The sequence below is a fragment of the Stigmatopora argus genome, chromosome 12 (genome assembly GCF_051989625.1).
Source record: "Stigmatopora argus isolate UIUO_Sarg chromosome 12, RoL_Sarg_1.0, whole genome shotgun sequence".
Lineage (NCBI taxonomy): Eukaryota > Metazoa > Chordata > Actinopteri > Syngnathiformes > Syngnathidae > Stigmatopora > Stigmatopora argus.
In genome coordinates this window covers 17,444,309-17,457,486 of record NC_135398.1, presented here as the reverse complement: position 1 = coordinate 17,457,486, position 13,178 = coordinate 17,444,309, and the positions used below count along the sequence as shown (strand labels likewise).

General features: G+C 38.2%; 1 long non-coding RNA gene across 1 annotated transcript in view; it reads right to left on the bottom strand.

Annotated features, from left to right (window-relative positions):
• LOC144085804 (uncharacterized) overlaps nucleotides 1-12,810 on the bottom strand; it is a 34,966-nt gene extending 22,156 nt beyond the window's left edge. The window contains exons 1-4 of the long non-coding RNA XR_013304277.1: nucleotides 9,153-12,810; nucleotides 8,919-9,069; nucleotides 4,353-4,458; nucleotides 219-300 (exon numbers count right to left, since the gene is read on the bottom strand). This is a non-coding gene — a long non-coding RNA (uncharacterized LOC144085804). The remainder of the gene's footprint in view (nucleotides 1-218; nucleotides 301-4,352; nucleotides 4,459-8,918; nucleotides 9,070-9,152) is intronic.
• Between the last annotated feature and the right edge of the window lie 368 nt (nucleotides 12,811-13,178).

The window sequence follows — 13,178 nt, the reverse complement described above, 5'->3', positions numbered from 1 at the left end:
AAAATGGCATTCTATTGAATTTGAATACGGGCACAATGTCATCTCTGTATTAGATGGGGAGGGGGTGTCAATTTGTCATCTTTTGACAGACAGTTCAATTAAAGCTTATTACTACAAAGTACTGGGTCCTGTCATGAAGCCACAACGCAGACAAACACCAACGGTTGCATATATAATATAGTGACGTGTTAAATGTAGATTTTGCAGTGTGTACTTACATTGAGCATGTTGTTTTCTTCCAGGAAATATTTGTACTTTAACGGGGGGCGAGGTATTGTAGGATATAAAACCTGTTTAAACCTAAGAAGGGAAACAGTGCATTTTATAGTTATACAGTTTATAGTTTTCTTCTCAAAACAGTGCAAAAAATATCTTCATAAGTCTTTATTAAGCTGTTTCTTTCGAAATTAGAAATGGGTCTTTTTGTTCTTTTTTTCTTTTCTTTTGTAGCATTCATCTTCACCTTGAAATGTGCCCTTTAATTCCATTTCTGCATTTTGCTTTGTATATGATTGAAGTCAGTGGCGGGCCGTGCATTTCACACCTGGGCCTTCAGTAGTGCTACATGTGAATCAATCCAACCCTCAATAAGTATTTTATGTCTATAAAACCTTTACTGCAGCTACAGCTGCAACACATATAAAAAGAATCAATAATAACCTCAAAAATTTAAATATTATTTCCGAAAATAGACACATTTTACTCAACAAAAATTATTTTTATTTATACACAAAATCCATCCTCCTTTCTTTCCTCAAGAAGATTTCAATTACTGTGTCGTACAGATTACACGTGTGTTTCAGGTCCATCAAGAAGTTCTTTTCTACCGCCATCAAAGCTAATGCTGAAAGTTCCGTGGCTCTGCGTTAAGGTGAAGGATGCATGCGGGAAAGTTTACTGGTATTCCCGAAACATCTTTGAGTCGAGGAGGGAGAGAAACATGAGTCTTTCGTGGTCTTGAAATCTGGTCCGCGTCTGGCAAATAATATTGTCCAGAATCCTGTCGTGAAGTTGTTGGTAGTGCGCGCGAGAATCTTGCGCTTGACCTCTTTGTGCGCTTGGAGCACCCGCACTGTGTTCAGTGGCCTCGTAGATTTCCTCATATCGGCTCCTGTCGCGTTCAACTGTGTCACAAAACTCCTTTGCTCTTGCAAGACAAAACTGTACATCCAGTTTGTTGTTCTTTAGTATTGAAAAAAGCACGTCTGAATGCTCAAAAATGCCAATAAATGTGTGAAGCAAAAAACAAAATTCAAAATCATCCAGACGTGCTTTAAATCCATCAGCACAACGCACAGACTCCTCGTCGTACTCGTCATGATGCTCCAGGATGTGATGAAAAAGTTCCTTTAGAGCAGCTCTCTTCTCAAATACGGTATTGACCACTCTGGATGCATACTGCCACCGTGTTGGTGCCACACGAGGCAGACGCCGCTGGCAGATTTCGTCCAGCAGCTGTGTGCGTCGAGGTGATCTCGAAAAAAATGCAGCAAAGCCATTCAGGTGAGCAAAACATATCTTGCATTCTTTAAGCCCCCTGAGTCAGTACTAAATTGAGCCGATGGGCATAGCAGTGTATGAATAAAGCTAACGGTGCTCTCTCCTTAACTTTAGCCTGCACCCCATTTAATCCAGAAGACATGACCGCTTCACCGTCATAACACTGTGCCACAACTTTACCCAGACATTCATTTTCCACCAAAAATTGAATGATGAGACCTGCAACGTCACCGGCTTGCTTCCCACTGGTAATATTTTCAAATCTGACGAACCGCTCCTTGACACCTTTGCCCGTGACGTAACGCAGAACCAGTGCGAGCTGTGCTGCATTACTCGCGTCTGTCGTCTCGTCCACCATTACAGAGACAAACAGTACTTTTTTTTATTTCGCTTCTGATCTCTTCCTCCATCACTTCAGCAATAGCAGTGATCAGGTCGTTTTGTATTTTGCCCAACGTGCCACTAAACACTTTATTAGTGGACAGGTGGTAATGTAAATCTGTGTTTTTCTCAGCAATGAGAGAAAGAAGTTCCACATAATTTCCTTTGTTTGGGAGGCAGCGCTTTCATCGTGTCCCCGAAATGAAAGTTCCTGCTTGGCCCAAAAAATGACGCAGTCTATCAAACTTTTTAATATTTCCCTATTTTTCTTTACCTTTTCGTTGTGGCGCTCCGTTTCCCTGCGCACTTGCTCGTTGAATTGTAACTCCACTCGGGTTTCTCCAAAAGTTTTGGAGAGCACCGTTGCTTGTAAGTGTCCAGCAGAGCTTTGGAGTCTCGTTGCTGCTTTAGTTAAACAAGTCAAATTTGCAAATCCAGTGTTGCTCCAAACACCATGTCGATCGGTGGCAAATAACAAGCACTCCCAGCAATAAAATGTGCAGTGTTCCTCGGAGCTCGTGAGCCAGGGGTAGCGCTCGTAGTTAGCGAACTGAAAGTAGCGGACAAACCCTTTTCCCGGTTGTAAAAGGCTTGCTAGTGTGACATACTAGAGTGTTTGATTTATTAATGATTGAATGTTGAGAATGCACAACGAGTTTGGATTGAATGTGTGAATCGGTGTTCGATTGTTGATCCTTTGATCCACATGGCAAGTGTGGGGCATGTTAAAGAAGATCGGTATTCGATTATTGATGTCTTAGCAAATAGCTTGAGGCACGGGAGGTGTGTTGAATCATTACAGTAAAAGTTGGATTGAAGTAACAACAACATCTCACTGTTCTGATTATTTCCCCCTGTGTGTCAAGGTATGCTGTTTGTTGTAAAGGCTGGTTGAGTTTGGGGTTTGTAATATACAGTGTTTAGCGTGTGAGAAAAGAGATAATGGTTATTAATGTTTATTTACTTTTGAATTACGGGCGTGAATGTGAGAGTCTCGGGTCACGCACATGGAATAGCATTTAGCACGCTACCTTCGGCCACCATTATCGTTGACAGTGTCTATAACGGTCATAGAAAGGATTTTATATTATTGATATTGCATTGTTTGCCCTGTTGAATAATAGTAGGACTACTAGAAGTTGTAAAAGGAAAAGATATAACAAGTTATGACCGTGTGTTGAACGAGTGTGTGTGTGCATTGTGTTTTGGGTTCTAAAGTGTTGCTAATATATATATTTATATATATATATATATATATATATATATATATATATATATATATATATATATATATATATATATAGGTGTAATTGTACATTATGTTTTGGGTTCTAACGTGTTGATAATGTATATATATGGGTTTAATTGTATGTTATGGGTTTTTGTGTTAATTGATTACAGTAAAAGTTGGATTGAAGTAACAACAACATCTCACTGTTCTGATTATTTCCCCCTGTGTGTCAAGATCGAATGCAGGGTGTAACACTAGCTTCGGAGTTGACCGCCCTTTCTTAATGATATCCATTTTTTTCTGGAAAAATCCGTCTGGAAAATGGCTTTGCCAGCAAATCTGCAACCAAATCCATTTGTTTTCCTCTGTCGGCCATTGTGGGTTGAGTTTGGGAGCTCTGGCTGGCTCACTATGGCTTTGGCCCGCCTACCCTATCACTAGCCAATCATAGTTGGTGAAAGCGATGACGAATCCCTACGACTGCGAAAAGGCAATGACGTATCCCTACGACTGCGAGAAGGCAATGACGTTATCCCTACGACTGCGAGAAGCCAATGACGTATCCCTACGCCTGCGAGAAGGCCTTGGTGTCACCAAATCGAATTCTGATTGCTTAAAGCAACAGTCTTATCGACGCTTGTTTAATGCAGCAGAGCCTGCAGAACTGATTGTGAAGGCCTTGAGGCAGATTTCTGATCCCAGCAACAAATAATGGCTGAAATGTGATTGGTTAAATGCTTCAATATGAAAACACACATCTGGAAGCAGTGCCACCTTATAATATATGATTCAGATATTTCTAAGGCCAGTAGAGAAGGCATTGAAGGCCCTGACGGCACACCACTGATTGAAGTGATTTTTCCACATAAGAGCAGATCGTTGTTTTTATTGCATAAACTGATCAATTTAAAACTCTTATGTTATCACTTGGATTGTTATTTGCAAAATATTAATCTTATTAATGTTCCAGATAAACAAGCTTAACATCCTTACTTTTATGATTTTTCATTGGCTATCCAAAAACCTAAATACATTTAAATCCTCATTTTGCATCCATACCTATCACTAACCAAATTTTATTTCTATTTTTGTTTTCACCCTAAATATCCTTTAAACCCCCTCTCTTTATGTTAACTATTATTGTATTTAAAAATAAAAGTTGTGACAGTCAAAATGAAGAAAAGAAAGAGGGTGAAAAACGAGAATTACTTAAGTCACATTTCAAACCAAGAGATAGTACCTTTGAGTGCGGAACAGCACCAGCAGAGTCAGGAAGATCAAGGGTATTCCAAGTGCAATTGGGAGAATCGTCATAATGTTGAGTGTGTCCAATGAATGTTCTATTTCTGTGAAAGAAATGTACACAATTTATAGTGCGTGTACACTTAATGTTGGCAACTAGAAAATATTGTGGCAACTGAAAATATGTGCAAAAATTCAGAAAACCTCCCAGATTTGTGATTTTAGTACACATTACTCGCACTAATTTTGCGTTGATGTGTCCATTGTGTCCACTAACATTTCTTGCTGTGTATTTCAGCAGTTTGATCATGAAATGTAATAACACAATGAAAAATGCAATTGATGAAGGCATTTTTAAATACAGAGCTCATAAAGTAGCCATCCTCTAATTGAGAATTCATCATCACCCTGTGAACGAAGTAAACTTAACTTCCTGCTCCTGACATGCACGTGAGAAGAACAATAAAATATAAAGCCAGTGTTTAATAAAATATCAAGCCTATATATATATATATATATATATATATATATATATATATATATATATATATATTAGATCATTTTATTCATCCCGTTTTCGGGAAATTTCACTGTCACAGTAGCAAGAGGGTGAGAAAGACATTTTAGACATATATATATATCAGTGGCGGGCGGTGCATTTTCTGGTAGCGCCTTCAACGTATCAATCCAACCCTCAAAAACTATTTTATGGCTATAAAACCTCTACTGCAGCTACAGCTGCGACACATAAAAAATAATCAATAAATTAATGCACGAAAATGGGGTAAAATCCACTTCCTAGCAGCATTTCATGATTAAATACAAATACTGGAGCTTTTCAGACATTAAAACCAGGCCAGGGGGTGTTTTTCCCGGGAAAAGACAGCGATGGACGTCAATGGTGAAACGCCAAAAATTAAACTGGGGTAAAATCCACTTCCTAGCATAATTTATTGATTGAATACAAATACTGGAGCTTTTGAGACATTACAACCAGGCCAGGGGGGGATTTTTCCCGGGAAAAGACAGCGATGGACGTCAATGGTGAAACGCCAAAAATTAAACTGGGGTAAAATCCACTTCCTAGCAGCATTTTGTGATTAAATACAAACTTGGTACAGCTTGGTACAGTGGGGAAAATAAGTATTTAGTCAACCACCAATTGTGCAAGTTCTCCTACTTGAAAAGATTAGAGAGGCCTGTAATTGTCAACATGGGTAAACCTCTACCATGAGAGACAGAATGTGGAAAAAAAGAAAATCACATTGTTTGATATTTAAATAATTTATTTCCAAATTACAGTGGAAAATAAGTATTTGGTCACCTACAAGCAAGCAAGATTTCTGGCTGTCAAAGAGGTCTAACTTCTAAAGAGATCTAACGAGGTCTCCACTCGTTACCTGTATTAATGGCATCTGTTTTAACTCATTATCGATATAAAAGACACCCGTCCAAGACCAAAGAGCTGTCGAAGGACACCAGAGACAGGCTGGGAAGACTGAATCTGCAAAAGGTAAAACGCTTAGTGTAAAGCAATCAACTGCGGAAGTGATTATTAGAAAACTGATGACATACAAGACTACAGATAGTCTCCCTCGGTCTGGGGCTCCATGCAAGATCTCACCCCGTGGTGTCAAAATGATAACAAGAACGGTGAGCAAAAATCCCAGAACCACATGTGGGGACCTATTGAATGACCTACAGAGAGCTGGGACCACAGTAACAAAGGCTACTATCAGTAACACAATGCACCGCCAGGGACTCAAATCCTGCACTGACGTGTCCCCCTGCCAGTATACATCTAGGCCCGTCTGTGGTTCGCTAGAGAGCATTGGGATGATCAAAAAGAGGACTGGGAGAATGTGTTATGGTCAGATGAAACCAAAACAGAACTTTTTGGTAGAAACACAGGTCTCCGTGTTTGGAGAAGAAAGTACCGTAATTACTCGAATATAACACGCATATTTTTGCTATATAATTAATTCCAATAGTTGGGGGTGCGTGTTATAATCAATAACTAAAATAAATTACAAATTTTCGATCGAAAAAAGCATTGTCAAACTCACTTTGACGCACGGACATTGTGCAATTTCCAACTTTGAATTCAAAATACACGCATATTAAAGATCGTCAAGCCTCACAAACATCACAATCCTGCATTAATAAGCTGGAAAGTAGAATACTACATTGTAGTGTAGTACGTACTTGTATTTAGAAATATGTCCAGCGGGGGGCAGTACATTCCCTTGTTACATGTGATAGTCTTTTCCATTGTGCATATCTTCAAATCATTTATTTATTCAATTTGTATGTTCCTTTTCTTGTTTGAGAATGACAATAGATATTTGAATTAAAACATGGTATTGTCAATTGAAATGTAGTCAATGTTCAAGGAAGTCTAAAAGGTATTGCAACATAACATGTCTACATGATATGTTTGTCCACTCTGTGTATCATCTATTGCCCTAAAATTCAAACGCATAACTCCACGACACTCGACACGCTCGTACCTGAAGATTTCTCTATCCGGTTTTGAACAAAACAATCGTGAAACGAAGAAAAAAAGGTAAGATTTCTGATTTTCGTCAGCGGGAAATTTTAGGTGCGCACTATATTCGAGTACTGTGTTTTTCCAGATTTTTTTGGCCCAAAATTACCTGCGTGTTATTTTCGAGTGCGCGTTATATTCGAGTAATTACGGTATACTGAATTGCAATGTGATTTTCTGTTTTCTTTTTCCACATTCTGTCTCTCATGGTTGAGGTTTACCCATGTTGGAAATTACAGCCCTCTCTAACCTTTTCTAGTAGGATAACTTGCACAATTGGTGGTTGACTACTTATATATATATATATATATATATATATATATATATATATATATATATATATATATGTATATACATACATATATACATATCAGTGGCGGTCCGTGCATTTTCTGGTAGCGCCTTCAACGTATCAATCCAACCCTCAAAAACTATTTTATGGCTATAAAACCTCTACTGCAGCTACAGCTGCAACACATAGAAAACAATCAATAAATCAATGCACAAAAATGGGGTAAAATCCACTTCCTAGCAGCATTTCATGATTAAATGAAAATACTGGAGCTTTTCAGACATTAAAACCAGGCCAGGGGGGTGATTTTCCCGGGAAAAGACAGCAATGAACCTCAACGGCGTACGGGCAAACATTGCCCAAAAATGGGGTAAAATCCAGCCGAAAACAGCATTTATTGATTAAACACAAATACTGGAGCTTTTTAGACATCAGAACCGGGCCCAGAGTATCATTTCCCCGGTAAAAAGACCGCGATGAACGTCAATACGTCCATATACGCCCATACGTGAAACGGCAAAAAAATGCACAAAAATGAGGTTAAATCCACTTCCTAGCAGCATTTGATTGAATACAAATACTGAAGCTTTTGAGACATTACAACCAGGCCAGGGGGGTGATTTCCCCGGGAAAAGACAGCGATGGACGTCAATGGCGAAACGGCAAAAATTGCACTAAAATGGGATAAAATCCACTTCCTAGCAGCATTTCGTGATTCAATACAAACACTGGAGCTTTTCAGATATCAGAACTTGGCCCACAATTGAAATATTATTTAGGAATATAGCCATATTTTACTGACCAAAAATCCTTTTTAACTGTACACAATATATATCCTCCTTTCTTTCTTCCCTCTTTTCTATCGCCATCGAAGCTAATGCTGAAAGTCGAGCCTGTCCTGTTGTATTTCTGGCATGGTCCATCTTGAAAATGGCTTTAAATCAACACAACACTATATTTGCTTGTGCAGCTTGCTCCAAATACAGTTTGGTAGCTCTGGCTAATAACTAGCCAATCATAGTTGGTTAAAGCGATGACGTATCCTTACGCCTGCGACAAGGAAATGAGGTATCCCTACGCCTGCGACAACACATTGTGGTGTTGCCAACTCGAAATCTGATTGGTTAAAGCAACAGTCTCATCGACGCTTGTTTATTGCAGCAGAGCCTGCAGAACTGATTGTGAAGGCCTTGAGGCAGATATCTGACCCTGGCAACAAATATTGGCTGAAATGTGATTGGTTAAATGCTTCAATATGATAATCTTTTCTAGTAGGATAACTTGCACAATTGGTGGTTGACTAAATACTTATATATATATATATATAATATATAAATATATATATATATATATATATATATATATATATATATATATATATATATATATATATATATATATCCAAAATAAACAGGGCACCTTATAATCCGATGCCCCTTATATATGGACCAATATTAAAAATATATTTATATATAAATATAAATATATATATATATATATATATATATATATATATATATACTAAATGATATAAAATATTGGTTATTGCTTCCTCTAACTACTAATAATCAGTATCATTCAAAGACTATGCAATAGACCACAGTGCAGGATAATAGCAGTTCATGCAGATGATGTTGTGTTGTGAAAAAAAAATGTATCGTTGTTTAAAAAAATTGAGAAGAATTGAATGAAGGTATGTTTTAGAGTAGAATGACATCACTTACTGATAGTATTACTCCAGTCACTCCATAATTGTGATCCTAAGCAAGAAGACAGTTTCCTGGCTCTGACCCTTGCTCTTGCTCTATAGGTGGATAGAGGATCTGTATTTGGGAGTGTGTAAAACACCTGCTTGGTGTTGATTAAATGTTTTTCCTGTTCACATATAAATCACATTTGTTTATATAATAGTTTTATTTATTCACATAACATTTGTCTATGTACACAATATAGTTCACCTGGAGTTCCACATCCAACTCATATTCAAAGCATCGGGAGTTGTAATTTGCACGACCTTGAGGCGCATCCCATTTTAACACTAACCCTACATCTAGGACTGATGCAGAGATATTTCCAGGTGCAGGCAAAACCTCTGTCAAATCACAGTAAATGGGAATCTTATTGGTGTTAGAAGTATTCAGTATTAAGCTAATTAAATGCACAAATTAGTTACCGTATTTTCACGACTATAAGGTGCACTTAAGTCTTAAATTTTCTCCAAAATAAACAGGGCACCTTATAATCCGATGCCCCTTATATATGGACCAATATCAAAATTGTAATCACGATAAAATAAAATAAATCAGTCAATAGGGTACACCATCCTCTACAGGTTTCACAACTACGCTAAGCAGCCTGCGACTTCATTTTCCCCCGTGCGCGGTTCATGCTGGGATATGTAGTTCTTTTGTTAATACACCCAGTATGACGGCGAGCACACTAATTTGGTGCTCGCCGTCATTCTGGGTGGATTGACAAGAGAACTCCAGCCGTTAGATTGGCGTCAACAGAGCATTCAAAGCTAGACTGCGAACAATATATACAGTTGTGGTCAAAAGTTTACATACACTTGTAAAGAACATAATGTCATGGCTCTCTTGAGTTTCCAGTTATTTCTACAACTCTGATTTTTCTCTGATAGAGTGATTGGAACAGATACTTCTTGTCACAAAAAATATTCATGAAGTTTGGTTCTTTTATGACTTTATTATGGGTTAAAAGAAAAAGTGATCAAATCTGCTGGGTCAAAAATATACATACAGCAACATGAATTAGCAATTTTGGTGACTTAGAAATTTGTGTCAGTGAAATGAGCTTCATAGCATGGCATCTTAACTTCTTGTGAGTAATTATGAGTGACTACAGCTGGTGACTTCTCTGAGGCCATATAAATAGGGCTCATTGGATGCAAACGCCCACAAACGCTACAATGGGAAAGTCAAAAGAGCTCAGCATGGATCTGAAAAAGCGAATCCTTGACTTGAACAAGCGTGGAAAGTCACTTGGAGCCATTTCAAAGCAGCTGCAGGTCCCAAGAGCAACAGTGCAAACAATTGTTTGTAAGTATAAAGTGCATGGCACTGTTTTGTCACTGCCACGATCAGGAAGAAAACGAAATCTATCACCTGCTGCTGAGAGAAAATTGGTCAGGAGGGTGAAGATTCAACCGAGAATCACCAAAAAGCAGATCTGCCAAGAATTAGAAGCTGCTGGAACACAGGTGTCAGTGTCCGCAGTCAAGCGTGTTTTGCAGTGGCGGGCGGTGCATTTTCTGGTAGCGCCTTCAACGTATCAATCCAACCCTCAAAAACTATTTCATGGCTATAAACCTCTACTGCAGCTACAGCTGCGACACATAAAAAATAATTAATAAATTAATGCACAAAAATGGGGTAAAATCCACTTCCTAGCAGCATTTCATGATTAAATACAAATACTGGAGCTTTTCAGACATTAAAACCAGGCCAGGGGGTCATTTTCCCGGGAAAAGACAGCGATGAACGTCAATGGCGTACGGGCAAACATTGCCCAAAAATGGGGTAAAATCCAGCCTAAAAGAGCATTTATTGATTAAATACAAATACTGGAGCTTTTTAGACATCAGAACCGGGCCCGGAGTATCATTTCCCTGGTAAAAAGACAGCGATGAACATCGATACGTCCATACGTGAAATGACAAAAAATGCACAAAAATTAGGTAAAATCCACTTCCTAGCATAATTTATTGATTGAATACAAATACTGGAGCTTTTGAGACATTACAACGAGGCCAGGGGGGTGATTTTTCCCGGGAAAAGACAGCGATGGACGTCAATGGTGAAACGCCAAAAATTAAACTGGGGTAAAATCCACTTCCTAGCAGCATTTTGTGATTAAATACAAACACTGGAACTTAAATACAATCACTGGAGCTTTTCAGATATCAGAACTTGGCCCACAATTGAAATATTATTTAGGAATATTGCCATATTTGTAATTTTACTCACCAAAAATCCTTTTTACACAATATCCATCCTCCTTTCTTTCTTCCTTCTTTCCTATCGCCATCGAAGCTAATGATGAAAGTCGAGCCTGTCCTGTCATATCTTCGGCATAGTCAGTTTTGAAAATGGCTTTAAATCAAAACAACAATACGTATACTATTTGCTTGTGGAGCTAAGTTAGCGCGCTGAAAGTGCCCCACACACCATTTTCCCGGCTGTAACAGGCTTGCTAGCTTTGGAGTTGACCGCCCTTTCTTAATGGTGGGCCAATATTTCTTCATTTTTTTCTGGAAAAGTCCGTCTGGAAAATAGCTTTGTGAGCAAACAGAATCAATTTGTTTTTGCTTCTGCTTCTGTCGGCCATAGTGGGTAGTTTGCGATCTCGGCTGCCTGGGTACTGCTTTGGCCCGCCTACTAGCCAATCATAGTTTGTGAAAGCAATGACATGTCCCAGCCAGCAAAATGCTAACGCCTATGAAAAATCATTGTGGGGTTGCCAACTCGAAATCTGATTGGTTAAAAGCAACAGTCTAGTTTAATGCAGCAGAGCCCGCAAGAACTGATTGTGAAGGCTTTGAGGCAGATCTGATCTGGCAACAAATAATGGCGGAAATGGACAAAATATAACATGATTCAGATATTTCTTAGGCCAGCAGAGAAGGCCTTGAAGGCCCTGATGGCCCGCCACTGGTGTTTTGCATCTCCATGGACTGAGAGGCCGCCTTGCAAGAAGGAAGCCCTTGCTCCAAAAGCGGCACCTTAAGGCTCGACTGAAGTTTGCTGCTGATCACATGGACAAAGATAAGACCTTCTGGAGGAAAGCTCTGTGGTCAGACGGAACAAAAATCGAGCTGTTTGGCCACAATGCCCAGCAATATGTTTGGAGGAGAAAAGGTGAGGCCTTTAACCCCAAGTACACCATGCCTATGATCATTAACACTCACTGCTCTCGGCAGTACGGTGCAGGCCCTTTTATCTACCTAGAGAGCTAATGTGACATGCTAGGGTGTTTGATTTATTAATGATTGAATGTTGAGAATGCACAACGAGTTTGGATTTAATGTGTGTATCGGTGTTCGATTGTTGATCCTTCGATCCATATGGAAAAAAAGGGACATGTTAAAAAAGATCGGTATTCGATTATTGATGTCTTAGCAAATAGCTTGAGGCACGGGGGAATCAGTAATCATTACAGTAAAAAGTTGGATTGAAGAAACAACAACGTCTCACTGTTGTAATTATTTCCACATGTGTTTCAAGGTATGCTGTTTGTTGTAAAGGCTGGTTGAGTTTGGGGTTTGTAACATACACTGTTTAGCGTGTGAGAAAAGAGATAATGTTTATTAATGTTTATTTACTTTTGAATTACGGGCGTGAATGTGCGAGTCTTGGGTCACGCACATGGAATAGCATTTAGCATGCTACCTTCGGCCACCATTATCGTGGACAGTGTCTATAACGGTCATAGAAAGGGAGTTATATTATTGATATTGCATTGTTTGCCCTGTTGAATAATAATAGGACTACTAGAAGTTGTAAAAGGAAAAGATATAACAAGTTATGACCGTGTGTTGAACGAGTGTGTGTGTGCATTGTGTTTTGGGTTCTAAAGTGTTGCTAATATGTATATATATATAGGTGTAATTGTACATTAAGTTTTGGGTTCTAACGTGTTGATAATGTATATATATATATATATATATATATATATATATATAAATATATATATATATATATATATATATATATATATATATATATATATATATATATATATATATATATATATATATATATATATATATATATATATAAATATAAATATATATATATATATATATATATATATATATATATATGGGTGTAATTGTATGTTATGGGTTTTTGTGTTGATTATTACACAAAAGAGTTGGATTGAAGAAACAACAACGTCTAACTGTTGTAATTATGTCCCCGTGTTTCAAGATCAAATGCAGGGTGTAACATTGTAATGACTGTTTA